The sequence below is a fragment of the Lagenorhynchus albirostris genome, chromosome X, assembly GCF_949774975.1.
Source record: "Lagenorhynchus albirostris chromosome X, mLagAlb1.1, whole genome shotgun sequence".
Taxonomy (NCBI): domain Eukaryota; kingdom Metazoa; phylum Chordata; class Mammalia; order Artiodactyla; family Delphinidae; genus Lagenorhynchus; species Lagenorhynchus albirostris.
In genome coordinates, this window is record NC_083116.1 from 111,913,992 (window position 1) to 111,933,011 (window position 19,020).

The following is a 19,020-nucleotide window of genomic DNA, read 5'->3' on the forward strand; positions in this document are numbered from 1 at the left end:
AAAATGAATGAACCAGATCAGTAGTTTTCAAACTTCTTGGACTTAGGACCTCTTTACACTCAAAAATTGAGGACCTCAAAGAGTTTTTGTTTATGTGGGTTCTATCTAGAGATGTTTATATTAGAAATTAAATCTGAGACACCTTAAAAGTATTCATAAAAAATAAACCCACTGTATATAAACATGAACATTTTAAAATAACTATTTTTCAAAACAAAAAATTGTGAAAGGAGTAGCACTGTTTTACATTTCTGCAAATCTCTTCAAGGACAGGCTTAATAGAGGACAGCTGGATTCCTGTAACTGCGTCTGTGTTCAATCTATCATGACATCACATTTCGTGGAGGCTCTGTACAGTACTTGTGCAGTGTACAAAAGAATGAGGCTGGAAGAATATCAGGGATCCCTGGGAATTCCTGGAGCACACTCTTGAGAACCGCTAAACTAGATCTACATACAACATAATCTCAAAAACACATTGCTAAGTGAAAAAATATATATATAAAATGATAAACACAGTATGATACCATTTATGTAAAGTTAAAACACATAAAGCAGTACTTGACATTGTTTGTGGTACATACATATTAGGACAGTGGTCATTTCTGGCAAAGAAAAGACAGGAATGGGATAGGGAGGCACTCTTCAATCTGTGAGGTTTTCTTTCTTTAAATACACAAAAAGTTATGAAGCAAATATGTAATAAAATATTAATATCTGTTAAATCTGGGCGATACCTGCTTTTCAGTAATTCTGAAATATTTCATAATTTTAAATATTTTTTCAATCCTAATGGCTGTATTCTTCAAGGCCACGTAGCTTCCTTAAAATGTCACCTCCCTTTGAGTAAAATATAGTTACAAGATTCCTGGATTTTATAAAAAGTGCTTTGGAAAACTAATTTGACAGGACTAAGTATACACTGGCCATATTAACCCCAAGCTTAAGCGCTGGGGGCAGGGTCTACTCAGCTTATGTGGCATATGCCTTACTACACACACCCCTTGCTCAAAGGATACAGTGACTAGACAGATGCTTGAATAGTTGAAAACGATTCAACTACACAAAATTCTCTGCACCCCAAAATTGAGAGAATTGCTTTTAGATTACTGTCATTACCATGTACCAGGTAATGCTCTGGGACAAGGATGAGAACCTGTCTCTACATCCAGAGTTTAGAAAAGATAACAAAAATACAAATACACAGCTAAAATATAAAAGGTTAAATGCTATATTAAAACATACCTACATTGTTATATGAGACAGAAGAATGAGCCTGGAAAAATGATGGTGCCATAAACAGAAAGAAAGCTAGAAGCAGGAGCTGTTTTAGGGGCTCTGCGTTTAAAAAAAAAGTTTTTTTCCCAATAAATAGTACTGGGCATCTACTATGTTCCAGATAAATTTGGTTTCAGCCATGTTGAGACAGTAAGACACCTGAAAGGAGGTGGTCAGTAGGCAATGCTAGAGAAACTAGAGAGGATGGGCATGGTAAAGGGCACCAAAACCATGCAAGAAGATTCAAGAGAACAGGATAGACAACTGACCTTGAGGAAAATCCCATAACAGAAGGCAGAGAAAGTATAGAGTTTCTGAAACAAAGAACACTTTTATATAACACACCTGCTGACATGCTGTAGCAGTCTCCCAATTTGGGAAACAGCGGATCTAGGAAAAGTGGAATGAAAAGAAATGAAAACGCTGGTGAAAGGAGAGATAAGACAGCTGAGGTTTTTGTAAGATGAGCAAACCTAGGAATGTTTATAAGGAGAGGAAAAGGCATCAGCAGAGTTAGAGGGCAATGATGCAAGTGGCAGAATCACACTGACAGAGCTCCATCCTTTGGGACCAGTGGATCCCACAGGCAGAGCATCTGGGCCTGAAGGAGGCCAATTCTTCCCACAAGTGAAGAACAGGAGGACAGCCTAGGGAGAGACAAAGGAAGAATATGAAGTGGAAGGAAGGAAATTCAATTGCTTAGATCAGATGGCTGTCTATCTTTCTGACTAAGTAAAAGATTAGGTAATCTCTGCTGAGGCTGAGGGGTTTCAAGGACAGGTTGAGGAGTTTAAGAGTAAAAAAGAAAAAGTTTGGAATTGCCAGTGTGCATAAACACAAATAGTACAAACAAGGTCATAAGTGGCGATACAAGTCCAGGTAGGTTGAGAGAGGAAGCATTTACAAAAAGTAATATGGAAAAAAGTTTTTCTTCAATGCATTGTGAGCATGTTTTTAAAAAAGGAAACTTGCATCTATCTGAAAGATACACAAGTTAAAAACCAACACCTCATTTATCCAAGACAGTTGTTGTTCCACCAGTTTTCCAGACCACCCTTTCAGGCAAAAAGCACTTTAACTGTTTCCGACAGAAATCCTTCCAAACCATACACTCCTGTCTTAACTATACGACTGAAGTCCAACTCTTAATCTTAATCATCCACTCTTGCTGTACTGGAACATGTACTGCCGCTGCACTGCGTGTGCAGCAATACGATTCTCTTGTAGAATTCTATGTCTTTCCCACCTGTCAAGACATAAAGCAACTGGTTCTTTCAAGTTTACGTTTACCTTTACCATCTCAAGGACCACAGAGTGCTTTAGCAACTTGCTTCTAGTCAGCCTCCTAGAACGCACTGTGTCTCAAACTTTTCTAAACCATAGCCCTTTAAGATAAACATGAGAATATTCAGTTCATTCCCTTCCCCTCACGGAGCAATCACTGCTCTGACCTGTTGCAGTTTAGGAAAAATAGAAAAACTGAAACAACTTTCTGGTGAATACTTATGCTACCTATAAACTTACGTATCATAAAATTCTAGGAAACACATTCCCAAAATGTGCATCGAGAATAGTTCAAATATTAATCAAAACATGAGAAGGCTTAGCTTAGTAAACAGCCTTAGTTATTACCCTCTTAATCAAAAAGGTGGTTCCTCTTACCACATGGAAAAACAGGGATTCCAAAAAGACCACCTGAAGGCTGCTGCCTTCTTAATCATCGCTCTTCTACTTTTCAAAACTGACTTGTTTAAAAATTACCATGGAGATACTTACAGGCTCATTCCTCATTTTCGTGAAGTAACCCACAGCACTCGTCCTGTAATTTTCAACCACGGTAAATGAAAAGCTAGAAACCCCTCCCCATTTGTTGACTACAGAGATTATAATAACTCTTGAGCAAAAAGTTACTTGGAGTGAGAAATTAGGACAGAAAAAAGGAGCAGCTGCCTACTAGATATGGATTGTTGAAAAAGTAGCAAAATTGTCTGAACTTCTGCACATTCTTGATAATCATTCCTGCAGTGAAACACTGGTTGTTACTCTCTCTCTCAACTTTGAAACTTCCTAGGCCAATGGAAGGGCTAAGTGACTATAAAGCCGGGCTCAGGTGTGTCATCACTCTACTACTTGAGGGCTCCCTGGCCTCCCCCATTGAGTATAAGCCCCTCCACCTGGAAAGCAAGCTCCGTCCACCTTATTTAGCCACCACTCCCCTACCTACACCGTCTACTCCAGCCAAAGTACACATACTTGCTGTTTTCTGAAGAAGCTTCACCCTTGAAATGCCCTTTCCCCACCTCCACCTCAGTCTAATGAAGTCCTACCCATCCTTCAGTAACCTTCTCGAAATGTCACCTAACCTCGTTTTCCTCTGAAACCCCAATAATTGGCTGTACCTTCCCGGCAGCACTTCAGTGCATTTCACCTCATCTCATCTGCCTCTGAACAACGAACTTCTTGGAGCCACCGTCTGCATTACAAGAACCTTTTGATCTTTCGTAGCACCTAGCACCGAGCTCAGAGTAGTGTAGTATGCAATCAAAACTACTTTAAGGAGTGGAATTCCACCTTAGAATTTTTCAAATCAAATAGAGAAACTAAATACCATACCAGGTACAGGAACAATAAATACTGCATCACATTACGTTGTCCTTCAATAAGAAAATAAAACCTTCTGCCCTTTTCTTACTCCTGAAAAAAAGTAAATACTACCAACAGATCGCTAATAGCTTAAATGCACCTTTTCTAGAAAGTTGTTTCCAAATTAATGAAATTCAAACGACTCCGTAAAATTTTTACTTCTCCGTTTCCGTGCTGTGCAATTTGCACTTTTCCCCTTAGTACGTGAAAGAGAACTTCTTTCCTATCCATTAAAAAATTTTTCTTTCTTTCTTTACTCGAAAAGGCAGTGGCTGTTGCAAAACAACCGCATCTAAAGCACTCTAATTCACGTGTGACTTTGCTGAGGTAAAAATAAAATGTCTTGGGGTCCCACTTGCCGTGGTGAGTCCACATGCCTCGGCGGACCCTCAAGTGACCTGTAACAAGCACGGGGGAAAGGCGCGGGGCCGGGGACGCTGAGTAACGAGATTGCCCCAGCGCCTGAGAGCCGACGAAGGCCGCCTGCGGCAGCTCGACTAAAATGCAGCGGAAGCAGCAGCTAGTCACGGGTGCTGCGGTAGGCAGGGCAGGAAGGTGGCGCTGCCGCCGAGCGCCTACAGCCCGAGCGCACTTCATGGCGGCGAGGGCAATGGCCGCTGTGGGGAGCGAGCACGCCCCTCCGCGCGCACACGCTGCCGTGCCGGGCCTCCGGGACCCGTCACCGGAGCCGCCGCCACCGCCGCCGCCCGCTCTCCGACCCCCCCTTACGGGCTGTAGCGGAATTTTCTCTTCAGACGCCGCCTTCAAGATGGCGGCTCCCCCTCCCAGCAACCCCCTCAATCGTCCCCTGCAGCAGGCGCCGAGCCGCCGCCATCTTGTCCCCCGTCCCTCCCCCCCTCACCGATATTTACATAGCGAAAATCGGCCCGGCCGGCCTGCGGCCTTCACCTCACGCCTGCAGCCTTCGCCTCCTTGCCAGGCCTCGTCCCCGCGCAGTGCCCCGGGCCGGCCGCGGCGCCGACCCGGGGCCCCTCGGCCGCGTCCCGGGCCACCGGCCGACCCTCCCCCAACCCCCGCCCGTTTGCGGAGCGCGGCTTCGCCGCCGCTCGGGGCAGCCGGGCTCCTCCCCGGGCCTAACTGCGGCCTCCTTGGGGCCTGCTCGGCGCCGCGCGCCACACCGCCCGGCCTAGCGCGGAAGGGCGCCACGCGGGCCGCCGACCAGGCCGGGACCAGGCCCCTGCGCGCGCGCTAGGCCCCGCGGCCGCGGCGGCGCCCGGAACTCACCGGACGGGCGTGCGGGCGGTCGGCGACGGTGGCGGGTGCTGCAGGCCGGCCTTTCTCTGGAGCACTGGGCCGGGCTCCGGCTGGTGGGGCGGGCGGAGGGAGGGAGGAGGGGCCGAGCTCGGAGCTGACAAAAAGCGGCCCAGCTCCCCGGCACGGGCCCGCCGTCAGCACGTCACGTCACCGCCCGGGAGAGAGACCCAGGAAAATGCGGAAGGGTACACAGGCCCCCTCCTTCGCCCGGTGTGTCTCCCTGGTGCTCCGGTCGGCGTGCTCACGCCCTACAACCGGGGAGCCCAGTGGCCTCGCTGCGGCGGGGTCTCCGGCGGCCGGAGTTTCCGTGACAGCGCCCCCCTTCTTTCCACCTCCTCCGCGCTCCCGCCCGCCGCCGCCGCCGCCGCCGCTACACACGCGCCGCTGCCGCCGCCTCGGCCGTAAAGCCCGCGCGGGGCCGTGGTCCGCCGACCCCGCAGAGAGGCAGGCGGCCCGCACCCGGCCCGGCCGCCCCCCACCATCTCCCGTGGGCCGCGGCCGCCCCCCGGGCCCTCCCCGGAGACCTACCGCCTCTCCGCGCCAGTCCTGGCCGAGGCGCCTGCTCGAGTTGTTTGCAGGCCCTCAGACCCCCGCCCGCAGTAAATGTGTTTTCTTCATCCCCGTGGCTGGAGAAGAAGATAAATTTAGCAACCCCCGCCGTCCCCTGCCTTCGCTTAAAAAAAAAAAAATCTTTGAAATAAAATGAAAATAGGCTTGCCAGTCTAAATGGGTGCGTGGGCAAAAGGAGGGGGAGAAGGGTTATCCTAGAGCACCTACCAAACCGTTTAATTTTTTTTCTAAATAAGCGTTCAATCAGAGAACCTAATTGATTTTATTAGTTTACGGCGGAAAAAATAAGGGTTACGTTTTGAAACTGGTTTCGCACATTGCAATGAACACGAATTTTTAGTGTATATTTTCTCTATAACCGTGTTTCAAAGTAGGAGAGTCTATGAAATATGTCTTGTGTGATTGTTTCATAAATAATGAAATTTTTACATTCTTTAATAAATACAGAGGGAGGAGCAGAATTGGGATTTGGGTGTTTTTTACAAACTACTTAAGTCTTTCAAAGTTTAAAAAGACTTAGGAGAGAAAGAAAAACATGTATTTGAGTAAATAAAACATTTATCAACCCCAAAAATGTGTATTTTGCATTTTCGTTACTGAAATTTTTATGCTCTTTCCATACTGAACTTGGAACCCAAATTATGTTTAAAACTTACTAGTTAAACGTTAAATGATGTAGCCTTTACATTAATCCGAATCTGATATGCTTTATTTCTTCGTTTAATTCACTAAATGTTAGATAAAGATATTTCTTTTTTTTTTAATTCTTTGGCCGCACTGCGCGGCATGTGGGATCTTAGTTCCCCCATCAGGGATCAAACCCACACCCCCTGCATTGGAAGCTCGGAGTCTTAACCACTGGACCACCAGGGGAGTCCGGTAAGTATACTTCTAAAGAGTAAATAAAACAAAAGTTATAAGGCAAATAGCATATTGGTGTGAAATCTCTTCAAATACAGAGGCCTTGTATTTTAGTTTCCTGTCATAACTTTTTTAAAACTCCCAGAATGCGAGTTGTCCTTTCCCTCAGACCTCTTACAATTATAAAATTGCTTTCAAAAAGGAAAAGCAAAGGTACAGTAAGAAATTATCTCTGAGGGACTTCCCTGGTGGTCCAGTGGTTAAGAATCCGCCTGCCAATGCAGGGGACACGGGTTTGAACACTGGTCCGGGAAGATCACACATGCCTCGAAGCAACTAAGCCCGTGCGCCACCACTACTGAGCCTTCGCTCTAAAGCCCGCGAGGCACAACTACTGAAGCCCGCGCGCCTAGAGCCCGTGCTCCGCAACGAGAAGCCCGCGCACCGCAATGAAGAGTAGCCCCCGCTCGCCGCAACTAGAAGAAGCCCGCGCACAACAACGAAGACCCAATGCAGCCATAAATAAATAAATAAATAAATTTTTAAATGTAGTAAAAAAGAAGTAATCTCTGAGAAAGTACTTGATGGTAAATTTCCTCTCAAGGCTTTAACCTTGATTTTTTTCAAGCAATTAAATGATAAATAACATGTCTTCATCATTTATAGAAAATTCCACTGGGCTGTGATATAGACTATTCACAGAAAGGTAAATAAAACTAATATTTTTTCAAGTAAAAAAAAAGAAATAGCTTGTATACCTACACTAATGTGATTTCAAAATATTGATAACCAGCGTTTAAGTACTTTCCAAGGGCTTCCTTTTAATGCTATGGCATGTCAAGGACGGGGTCTCATCAACCATGTAACTGTAAGCAACATGAACACAACCTAATGTCAGCATTCTTGTTAGGTCTTCCATAATTACCATCAAATACTTCTGCATTCTTGTTAGTTCTTCCATAATTACCATCAAATACTTCTAAGTCCACTAGCACTTAAGAAAAAAGTGTCAAGGAACATAAACAAAAAAGATGTTTGCTCAATTTACAAAACCAGAAGTAGTTTAGGTATCGATACTTTTGAAGAGCCTTTTGCCATTACTTTTCATCCATAAAGAGACTTAACTTTGATGGGAAAAAAGGAAAGGATGGCCTAGTTCTATTAATTATATTAAATAAACCATTACTGGAGTCCAACAAAGATTATTCTATAGATGACTGTACAGATGAGGTCAGCTATACTTTTTTTTTGCGTTTTATAAAAGGGAAAATAATTTGTACTTCAAATCCATTTATGGAAGGCTGTAAAAAACAGTGTATGATAAAAATCATTTTACTGGAATTACATTTAATATAAAATTCTTGTGTGATAGAAGGCTCAAAGGAAGTGTGAACAGCAGAGATCAGGAATTGTTCGATGTAATAAAACACAATATAGGTTGTGAAAATATTCACAGTAGGACCTTGAAGAGACCTAAAATCACTGAAAGCATTTGGTAATCAAGCACTAAGTGATTAAGCCCCTGACACCTTGCACTTAAAGGACCTACTGCAGCCTCTCTTGCATTGATACTTCTCTTGTTTTAGTATTAGGGACCTAGAGAATTCTGAGCAGAGGGAGTAAAAAGATGTGGTGCTTGCCCTTGGGGAACTCAGGATAAGGAGGCTGTGTATGGCTGAATACAAACATTCTTAAGTGCTTTCATTTTCTCACCTAAATAAACACACAATAAAGTGAAATTTTATTTAGGGAGATTGAGAGCAGAACATTTCAAAGGCATATGCTGTGAATACAAAATAGATGGTTTCAAAGCAGCGAAAGGGATTTTGGTTATGTGCTAAAATTTATTTGTTCCTTCAGAGCTGTTAATGTATATTAGATAGTTAAAAGCAACTACTCAAGGTTTTGACAGTGTTTTAATAACTTAACTAAAAATCCCTGACATGTTTATAGGTCCTTGAGCCAGGAATAATACAAGGCCTTTCAATCATTTTTCCAGAAAAAGATTATTCAGAAAAGAAGCTGTTAAAAAAAGAATAAAAGAAGCTGTTGCTTTTCATTCCTCATCACTGAGTGATGGAAATCCAAATAAGAAACAATAAATTATTAGCTTATGAGAAATATAGACCTTCTTGAATAAAGTTGTGGTAATTCATTACATTATATCCCAAAGGTTAAAAAAATATTTACTTTCCCCTAGAGAGACCATAGTTTTATTGAACTAAGCATGCCCTATAAAAATTTACCATTTATCTGGTACTTGATACTTATCTTAACATGAGCGAGTTGCATCATGTTGGAATTCAGCTGACTATAATTAATGCCAAGTAAGAATTTTTACTCTGAGTCTTTAAACCACACACACACTCCCCAAGGGAAATAATTTTAAAATAAACAATGACTGACAATTAGGTGGTTTTTGAACAGTACTTTTCACACGAATCATCAGTTGAATAAGACATTGTTTAATTCCTGAAAATCACCAATAGCTAAATTCTACTTCATGGATTATAAATCACAGGACACAGCAAACAAATTAGCTCCACTAAAGAGGTGAAAATCAATATATGAGGTCTAGAATAACCAGTAATAATGAGCACCCCAGGCACCCAGATTGGGACCTCTATATACAATTTTCCACTAAAGGAATCAGGGTTCCTGTGATTCCTGGGCTGGAGCAGAAAAGTACAAGATGAACCAGGAATATCTCCTCATAACAGAAAGAAAATAAAAAGTGTCAAAAGGTCTCAGGAGCCAGTTTAAAGAGGCTCCAGTTGGCTAAAGATGAAAAAATTTGAATGTTATAAGAATAATTGCTCCTGAGTTTATAATGAGGCTTTTAAAAATGATCAACTAGGGGGCTTCCCTGGTGGCGCAGTGGTTGAGAGTCGGCCTGCCGATGCAGGGGACATGGGTTCATGCCCCGGTCCAGGAAGATCCCACATGCCGCGGAGCGGCTGGGCCCGTGAGCCATGGCCGCTGAGCCTGCGCGTCCGGAGCCTGCGCGTCCGGAGCCTGTGCTCCGCAACGGGAGAGGCCACAACACTGAGAGACCCGCGTACCGCAAAAAAAACAACAACAAAACAAACAAACAAAGAAAAAAACAAATAAAAATGATCAACTAGGGACTTCCCTGCTGGCGCAGTGGATAAGACTCTGCGCTCCCAGTGCAGGGGGCCCAGGTTTGATTCCTGGTTGGGGAACTAGATCCCGCATGCAAGGCTGCAACTAAAGATCCTTCCTGCGGCAACAAAGATCCCGCGTGCCACAACTAAGACCTGGAGCAGCCTAAATAAATAAATATTTTAAAACTATAATAAAAATTTAAAAATAAGTAAATAAAAATGATCAACTAGTGGTGATGGTTGCACGGCTTTGTGAGTATATAAGAAACTAGTGAATCATATACTTTAAAAGGGTGACTTTTATAGCATGTGCCTTATATCTTTTTTTTGTCCCCCCTCCCACCTCCCTACCTCCCTGCATTATATCTTGATATCTAAAAAATGATCACCTTTGGAGAATACTAGAGAACCAACCATTATTTTGAAAACTAGTAAAGGGAAAGATCAAGTAGTACTTATCCTGTATGAACTATACCTCAGGTTAAACAAATAGTTGATGAAAGGAATATTCTTTTAATAGAAGTATTCCTACTAATACATGAAGAAGGTTTGATAGAATTAGAATATCACCATTTTGCAACCGCTAATAAATCAACGGATCTAAGCAACAATCATCAATAGCTGCTAACCAGAGTGACAACCAGACATATGCCTCATAATTGAAGTACACAATGTACTGGCCAAAAAAATCAAACCTGAACCTGATCAACCCCCTAGCTTTTTGCCAATTTACAGGAAATGTAAGGACAGAGAAACTTACCAATGAAACAACAGGAAATGTAATCGACAAAATCTAGATGGTGGGAAACACTATGGGATCTTCTTTCTTCAACAAATAAATTATAAGGAAAAAAACATTGGAGGGAAAACCAACAGATGAGAAAAGACATAAAAAATATATCAATCAATTGAAGTATATGAACTCTATTTTAAACTTGAGTCAAACAAATAAGTATAAAAAAAATGAGACAATCAGAAAAATGTGAACACTGACTGGATTGCTATCAACACTAACTGGATAAACGCTGATATAAACAAATTATTGTTAATCTGGTATAAGTGTGAAGATGGTGTGATTATATCTTTGAGCCCTTATCTTTTAGAGATATATTATCAAAATATTTACAGATAAAATGATACACTACGATAGATGGCCTTCAAGCTAATGTGGGAGGCTGGGGGCGGGAAAGAGGTTGAGGGTTAAGTGGGTGGGGGATATGAATGAAAGAAGATTGCCCTTGAGCAGACAGTTGTTGACGCTGTAGGATGGGCACATGGGGGCTTGATGCATTCTTCTCTTTGTGTATATATTTGAAATTTTCCATAGTAAGTTTAAAACACAAACACAAATAAACATATAAAGCAAAAATTATCTTCAAATTTCAAAGAATCTTTGGAGTAAGGCAAGCATTACAGATATTAGTTGCTTCCTTTCTCACTTTTCTGTGGACCATATAACACCACTTATTTTCAAAACAGCATAATTAAGCAATAAAATAAATAAAATTAGAACAACATTATGAAAACAGCAATGTTTTTCAATTTTGGAAGGGAACAACACCTTGCTAAAGGTGAAAATTCCTGGGCCTCAATTCCTAGAAATTCTGGGTTTTAGTAGGTACAGTATAGGGCTGAGGAATCTGCAATTTAACCAAGCCCACACACCAACAGTACTTTAAGAAATACTAGTATATCCTGGTAAGTGCCTCTTTGCCCACATTTATAAGAGTTTCTCTTGGAGTATAAAGAAGTAAAATTGCTGGATATGGTACATTTTCAATATTACTTTCCAAAATGACTGTACTAATATACATTCCCTCCAGCAGAAGAGAATTCCCAGTTCCCCATTCCTTCGCCAACTGTTGATGTGCTCATGCTTTTAAATTTTTGCCAAGAACATAACTATCTTACAGAATGACCTTTCAGCTAGCAACATTTGTTAAAGCAGCTCTTGAAAAACCTTCCACATTTTGAACAAAGACTCCTTTTTAATGACATAATTACTTTTCACCCCAAAATACATTAAATAAATATGCTAAAAGAAACGATCATTCAACCTTAAGTTTAAAGCAAAAATATTCTCACCAACTACGGACATAAGAATTCTTCTTCAGAGAATCTCATATGGAACAAATTTGAATTGTGCTCTGTGTTTACATGAACCACAAATGTTTTTTGATTGTTTTTGCATACAGACATCAAGCAAATAGAAACAAACAGCCCAAATTGAGAACAAAACAGGAAGAAGCATCTGGCAGAAATGTGGAAAGTTTCGTAATTCTCCAAAAGGTGAGGCGAGCCAAGGACACAGCAGGAATCTGACCTAGTAAAGTTAAAGTTTCAGTGAAGTGTGGACCGTGCATATAAGACTCCTAGTCCCTGGCACTGGAGCCCCCACTTTATGATAATAACATTACATTAAGGGAAAATTCACATGAAGATGAAGTAAGCAATAAAGAGAACATGATGTGATCTGGTCTGGTGATAAAGTCCGGGAAGGTTCTTGCTGTAAAGAATGACTTTGTGAGTAGACCAAAAAAACAAAAACAAAAGGATCATGAACAAAAGGGTTAAAGTGGCCTGTGCTCTGGAGCAGAGCTTCTCAAAGGTTAATGGGCACCAAATCGCCTGGGGATGTTGTGAAAAACGCTCCTTGTGATGCAGTGGGTCCTGAATGGGGCCTGAGATTCTGCATTTCCTCTGAGCGCCCAGGCTAGGCCTGTGCAGCAGTGGTCTGTGGGATCCTGCAGAGCTGCCGCTCCTCCGCCGACTCTGCCTGAAGTCTGTCACTGAGAAGTCGTGTATGGCAGGTACCTGCCAGCACTGCTGCTAGAAAGACAGAGAAGCCCTGGCCCGGGAAATGGCCGAAGCCCATCTCCCCGGGGACCCCTCCGGATAAAGGGGCTGCCTCATGGCAGCCAGGGGCTTCGTCCTCCCAGGCCTTCTGTGGCCCAGGAGGGTTGGGGGTAGAACAAGGAAGGAGTCAAGCGCTCTTGGGATTAACACTGTCACCCACGTGCACGCCCCCAGGAACTCATCAGGCAGAGGTGGAGGAGAGAACGACGAGAGAGAGATCGATCGATACGGAGAACAGAGAGGGAGCGCCAGCACCCAGGTACTCGCTGTTCCCAGCCAAGACACGCAATGAAAGATCTTCGAGGAAATGGTCTTCCTAAGCTTGAGGAAGACCTGTATCTGCAGACCGCAAGAACTTGCCACACTTCAGGGAAGATGAACTACCTACACACAGACACATTTGGCAACAACTTTTAACAAGGGGAAGACACCCTGTGATCCTTACGGCAGGAGAAAACAAGTCATCATTAATTGAGGGCTTACCTTGAGTTCCACACGCCACTTGGTGCTTTCCGTGAACGCTCTCACTTAACCCTCAGAGCATTCCAGTAAAGTGGCGGTGCTGGCCTTTAAGTGGACTGGATTCAGAAACTCGGACGATCTTGTCAGGATCCCTGTGCTCTCCAGCTGCCTCAGCTCTCTCACTCCGCGTGGGAGCAGGCAGGCTTCCCCCAGAGCGGCACACGCAGCTCCGGGCTCACGTTATCCCAGCTCAGTTACCCCGGAAGAAAGGCAGGGTCCCTCTTCTGATTTCACCACGGAAGGACACCGGTTGTCTTTATGTTCTGGGCTTGCCCTTGGATCCACCGCGGTGGCCAAGAGGAGGGAGGAAGATACTTGGCCAGGGGCTGAGGACACTGTGATTAGAAGTCCCAGAACTAACAGATTAGAGTGAAAAAAAAATAGACAAATAAAAGAGAGGAAGGATGGTTTGGCTAACAAATGCAAAGGGTCCACGACAGGGAGGTCTAGGAGCTGCCCCACTTTACAGATGACGACAGTAAGGATTAGAGAGGTCGAGTAACTTGCCCAAGGTCGCACATCCAGGGTGAGTTGAAGAGCCAGGACACAAACCGAGGCAGTCTGACCAGGGCTCTTAACCACTCTGCTATAAGGCAACAAGACCAGTTTGGTTTCAGGCTTCTCTGCAACCTCAGCTTTCAGAAGAAAATGGAGCAACAGCTAGACTTTGTGGAGAAAAAGATTGTAACTGAAGATTTGCGTGCTCTGCCAAATTGTCTTTCACAATAATACGGAACAGATATTAAACACACCCTGTGTGGCAGGCACAGGTCTAAGTTCTAAGGGGACCTGTGCACTAGTATACCTGAGCTGGGGGGAGGGGAGGATGGTGGCCCACTTCTCCCAGAGTGACACATCTGCTCTATAAGAGGGTAAGTGGGCAGGGATAGTAGCCCGTGCTCTTCTCATCTTGCTTCTCCTGCTATGGAACCTTTGCCCTGTGAGCCAGCTGGAGTGATCACGGCCCAGTACTACACAGCCTCCCGCACGTGTAGTAGAACTTCTGTCCTACAGCGGATGCTGGGCAGGGGGAGAGAGCTCCACCCCTCTGCCCTGCACCTGCCTGGATATACCTTCTGCAACACACAGCTGGCTGTGATGAGAGATGGTAATGGCCTGCCCTTCCTGGAGTGAAACCATAGCGCTACACCGGGAGCTGTGAGGAAACGGGGCCGCACCTTTCTGACTGTATTTTCCAAGAATAGAGCTTCCAACACACTGAGCTGGGGATGGAAAGCAGTTCTTGGCTCAAATGCCACAGACTCCCATTGTTCCTAATAAGGTTTGTAGTAGATTTTCTTGAATACATGTTTCTCTATTCACTGTATGTCCTTAGAACAAATTCCAGAGACTATAAATGATTGGGTTTTTAGAATAATTTTCACTAGTTAAATGGTTATTTCACTGGGGAGAGTAGCTCCCAACCTCCTTGCCCCACCATTTTGAAAGTCTGCTACCGTAATCAGGTTTTTTTTTTTTAGGCAAAAAATAAGTTTGTTTGGTAATATTATAACCTCATGATTGAAACATATTCAATGTGTTTCGACCCACTGCAATTTTTTTTTTTGGGGGGGCTGCGTTGTGCGGCTTGCAGGATCTTAGTTCCCTGACCAGGGATTGAACCTGGGCCCAGCAGTGAAAGCGTGCAGTCCTAATCACTGGACCGCCAGGGAATTCCCCAATGCAGTTATTTTTATTGATGTTAAAATTATCCCAACTGTGGCTAGTGGGAACTTCTTTAAGTTGCCTCCAGAGTCCTTCTGAAGTGACCCTAACAGTAACGGACAACTTTCTTGCTACTAAAATACCATGGGGCTTCCCTGGTGGCTCAGTGGTTAAGAATCCACCTGCCAATGCAGGGGACACGGGTTCGAGCCCTGGTCTGGGAAGATCCCACAAGCCGCGGAGCATCTAAGCCCGTGCGTCACAACTACTGAGCTTACGCTCTAGACCCCGCGAGCCACAACTACTGAAGCCCGCAGACCTAGAGCCCATGCTCTGCAACAAGAGAAGCCACCACAATGAGTAGCCCGTGCACCACAACAAAGAGTAGCCCCCACTCACCGCAACTAGAGAAAGCCCCATGCACAGCCACAAAGACCCAACACAGCCAAAAATAAATAAAAATAAAATAAAATACTATGTACATGACCTTCCACAGACCCACAAAATGCTTTTGAAAAACTTAAAAGTCATAGTTACCAGGGAACTCCCTGGTGGTCCAGTGGTTAGAACTCCATGCTCTCACTGCCAAGGGCTGGGGTTCACTCCCTGGTCGGGGAACTAAGATCCCACAGCTGCACAGTGCGGCTAAAAAAAAAAGTCATAGTTACCAGCATCAAAAGGAATATGTAGGCCTTCCAAAGAAACAAAGATAAAATCAAACACTCAAAAGAGAAAAATAAATTTAAAAATCATAAAGCAAATAAAAAATAAGGAAACATTAAAATAGCATAGAAAAATATGACATGAATAATAAAACAAATGTATTAGTGATCATGATAAATAAAAATGGAATCTACTCCCTTATTAAAAATTAAGATTCACAAATTGGATTAAAATTCAATTTTATATTATTTAAATGAAGCACAAAATGAAACAAAAAGATTAATGTAAAGGGAGGGGAAACATATAAAACAAATACAAATTAAGAGAAATCAGATATGAAAATACTTACATTAGTAGAGTTTGACGTTAAAAAAAGACATGGAAATTTATAAAGAAATTTATACGTAGAAGGATAGAAGAACGCTTAACAATATGATTAATACCCTGCAAATAAAAGTCCAGGACCAGACAGCTTCATTGAAGAATTCTACCAAACATACAAAGAATGACTTATGCCTATCCTTCTTAAACTAGTCCAAAAAATTGCAGAGGAGGGAACACTCCCAAATTCATTCTATGAAGATACCACACCACAACGAAGAGTAGCCCCCACTCGCTGCAAGTAGAGAAAGCCCGCGTGCAGCAACAAAGACCCAACACAGCCAAAAATAAATAAATAAAATAAATTTATTTTTTAAAAAAAGACCTACCTATAAGACATGACTCCATAAAACTCCTAGAAGAGAAAATAGGCGAAACATTCTCTGACATAAATCACAGCAGTATTTTTTTAAATCTGTCTCCCAAGGCAAAAGAAATAAAAGCAAAAATAAACAAATGGGACCTCATCAAACTTAAAAGCTTTAGCACAGCAAAGGAAACCATCAACAAAATGAAAAGGCAACCTGTGGAATGGGAGAAAATATTTGCAAACGATGCATCTGACAAGGGGTAACTATCTAAAATATACAAACAGCTCATACATCTCAATATCAAAAAAGAAAACAACCCAATCAAAAAATGGGCAGAAGACCTAAATAGACGTTTCTCCAAAAAAGACATAGAGATGGCCAATGGGCACATGAAAAGATGCTCAACATCGCTAATCATTAGAGAATGCAAATCAAAACTACAATGAGGTACCACCTCACACTGGTCAGAATGGCCATCATCAAAAAGTCTACAAATAATAAATGCTGGAGAGGGTGTAGAGAGAAAGGAACCCTCCTACACTGTTGGTGGGAATGTAAACTGGTGCAGTCACTACAGAAAACAGTATGGAGTTTCCTTAAAAAACTAAAAATAGAGCTACCATACGATCCAGCAATCCCACTCCTGAGTATATATCCGGAAAAAATGAAAACTCTAAGTCAAAAAGATACATGCACCCCAATGTTCACAGCAGCACAATTTATAATATACAAGACATGGAAACAACACAAGTGCCCACCAACAGACAACTGGCTTAAGAAGATGTGGTATTTATAGACAATGGAATATAACTCAGCCTTAAAAAGAATGAAATATTGTCACTTGCAGCAACATGGATGTACCTAGAGAATATTGTATTCAGTGAAGTAAGTCAGACAGAAAAAGACAAATACTATATGATATCACTTATATGTGGAATCTAAAAATAATACAAATGAATCTATATACAAAACAGAAACAGACTCACAGACATAGAAAACAAACTTATGGTTACCAAAGGGGGGAGGGAGGGAGGGAGGGACAAAATAGGAGTATGAGATTAACAGATACAAACTACTATACATAAAATAGCTAAGCAACAAGGATTTACTGTATAGCACAGGGAATCATATTCCATACCTTGCAATAACTTAAAACAGAATACAATCAGAAAAAAAATAACTGAATCACTTTGTTATACACCTAAAACTAACACAATATTATAAATCAATTATACTTCAGTAAAAAATAATATCATTAATAAGTCTTGCTATTTAATAGCTCCCTGGAAAGAAACATGTATACTAGACAATATACCATTTTCCCCCCTCAGTGCCCATGCAACCTTTACAAAAATTGAATACATGGATACAACTGCACCAACAGTGGCACTTAAACAGGGTTCAATTACTAAAGAAGACTCACAGGACCCAAAATGACAAAACTTACAAATGTACAGTTTATTACAGGGAAAGGACACACTATAGCAAGAGTATGAAAGTCAGAATATACATCACAGCATATGATTCATAGCAGGGGTCTAGAAAGCCCAAGTGTAGGCTCCTATTGTTTTTTTTTCCTCTTTTCCCACAAGATATTCTGTACTCATCTTGTATCTTCCTGCCCCAGTGCTAGAATTAGCCATTTCTTCAAGGAGCCCTGATTCCATTTATGGGAGAAAGGTACTTAGAAACAAAGATTTGGATGTTAGGTGTGCTTACTGCTGCTGGGGTGCCACTGTTTCTAGGCCATTTCAACAGTCAGAGCCAGGAACTATATCTAAGTATACCACCCTACATATACAGACATACCTACATTTCTGTACCTATTTACCAACTAGAGTACAGTATTTATGTACAGTTCTTTTTGTTGGTAGCCTTACATTACCTAGCCAAAACACAGGCTTTCTTTTCTTTCTTTCTTTTTTTAATGTACTGGGGTATAATAGACAAAGAGCATTATACTAGTTTCAGGTTTATAACATAATGACTCGATATATGTATATATTACAAGATGATTCCCACAATAAGTCTAGTTAACATCCATCACCATACAAAGTTACAGATTTTTTTCTTGTTATGAGAACTTTTAAGATCTACTCTCTTAGCAACTTTCAAATATGCAATAAAGTAGTATTAACTATTATTAAATGAAGCACAAAATGAAACAAAAAGATTCATGTAAATGAAGTGGAAATATATAAAACAAATGCAAATTAAGAGAAATCAAAGATGAAAATACACTACTAGAATTTGAAATTTTAAAAAATGTCACCATGCTGTACATTATATCTCCGTGACTTGTTTATTTGTAACTGGAAGTTTATACCTTTTGACCCCCTTCACCCATTTCACCCACTCCTCACCCCTCGCCTCTGGGAGCCACCAGTCTGTTCTCTGTACCTATGAGCTTGAAAACACTGTTTTTCAGTTTCTTAGCAACTTTTCCCCCTACCCTCTTTGGTGAAGTTGTCATACATTTTGAACACAATTAAATTATTTTGTCACACTCTGAGACCATTAACGACCAAAGTGACTTTTAAAACTTTGCATACAGTAAAGTTCATGCTTGGTGGTGTACCATTCTACAGGTTTTGACAATTGTAGAGTCATGTATCCACTACCCCTTGTGCAGCCCATTACATACTCAATCCTTCCCTCTCCCCCAATCCCTGGCAACCACTGACCTGCTTTCCTAGTCCTGTTGTAAACTAAATAGTGATATGGAAAGCTAGCCATGTCCTAATCCCCACAAGGGTTGAATATTATATCATATGGCAAAGGGGATTTTGCAGATGTGATTATCCAGGTGGGTCCTAAATGTAATCACAAGGGTCCTTAAAGAGGGCAGCAAGAAAGTCAAAGGAGGTAGT

The 19,020-nt window shown here is 42.2% G+C and overlaps 1 protein-coding gene across 9 annotated transcripts in view; it reads right to left on the reverse strand.

Moving 5' to 3' along the window:
* ZFX (zinc finger protein X-linked) overlaps window positions 1-5,780 on the reverse strand; it is a 57,736-nt gene extending 51,956 nt beyond the window's left edge. For 2 of the 9 annotated variants that reach the window (XM_060137488.1, XM_060137479.1), the window contains exon 1: window positions 5,167-5,343. The gene's annotated coding sequence lies outside the window, so the exon portion shown is untranslated. Of the gene's footprint in view, window positions 1-584; window positions 667-3,054; window positions 3,190-3,891; window positions 3,988-4,793; window positions 4,942-5,166; window positions 5,344-5,724 lie in introns of those variants that run through there. The other 7 variants (XM_060137485.1, XM_060137486.1, XM_060137481.1 and 4 more) reach the window with 6 other exon arrangements.
* Window positions 5,781-19,020: the final 13,240 nt, after the last annotated feature.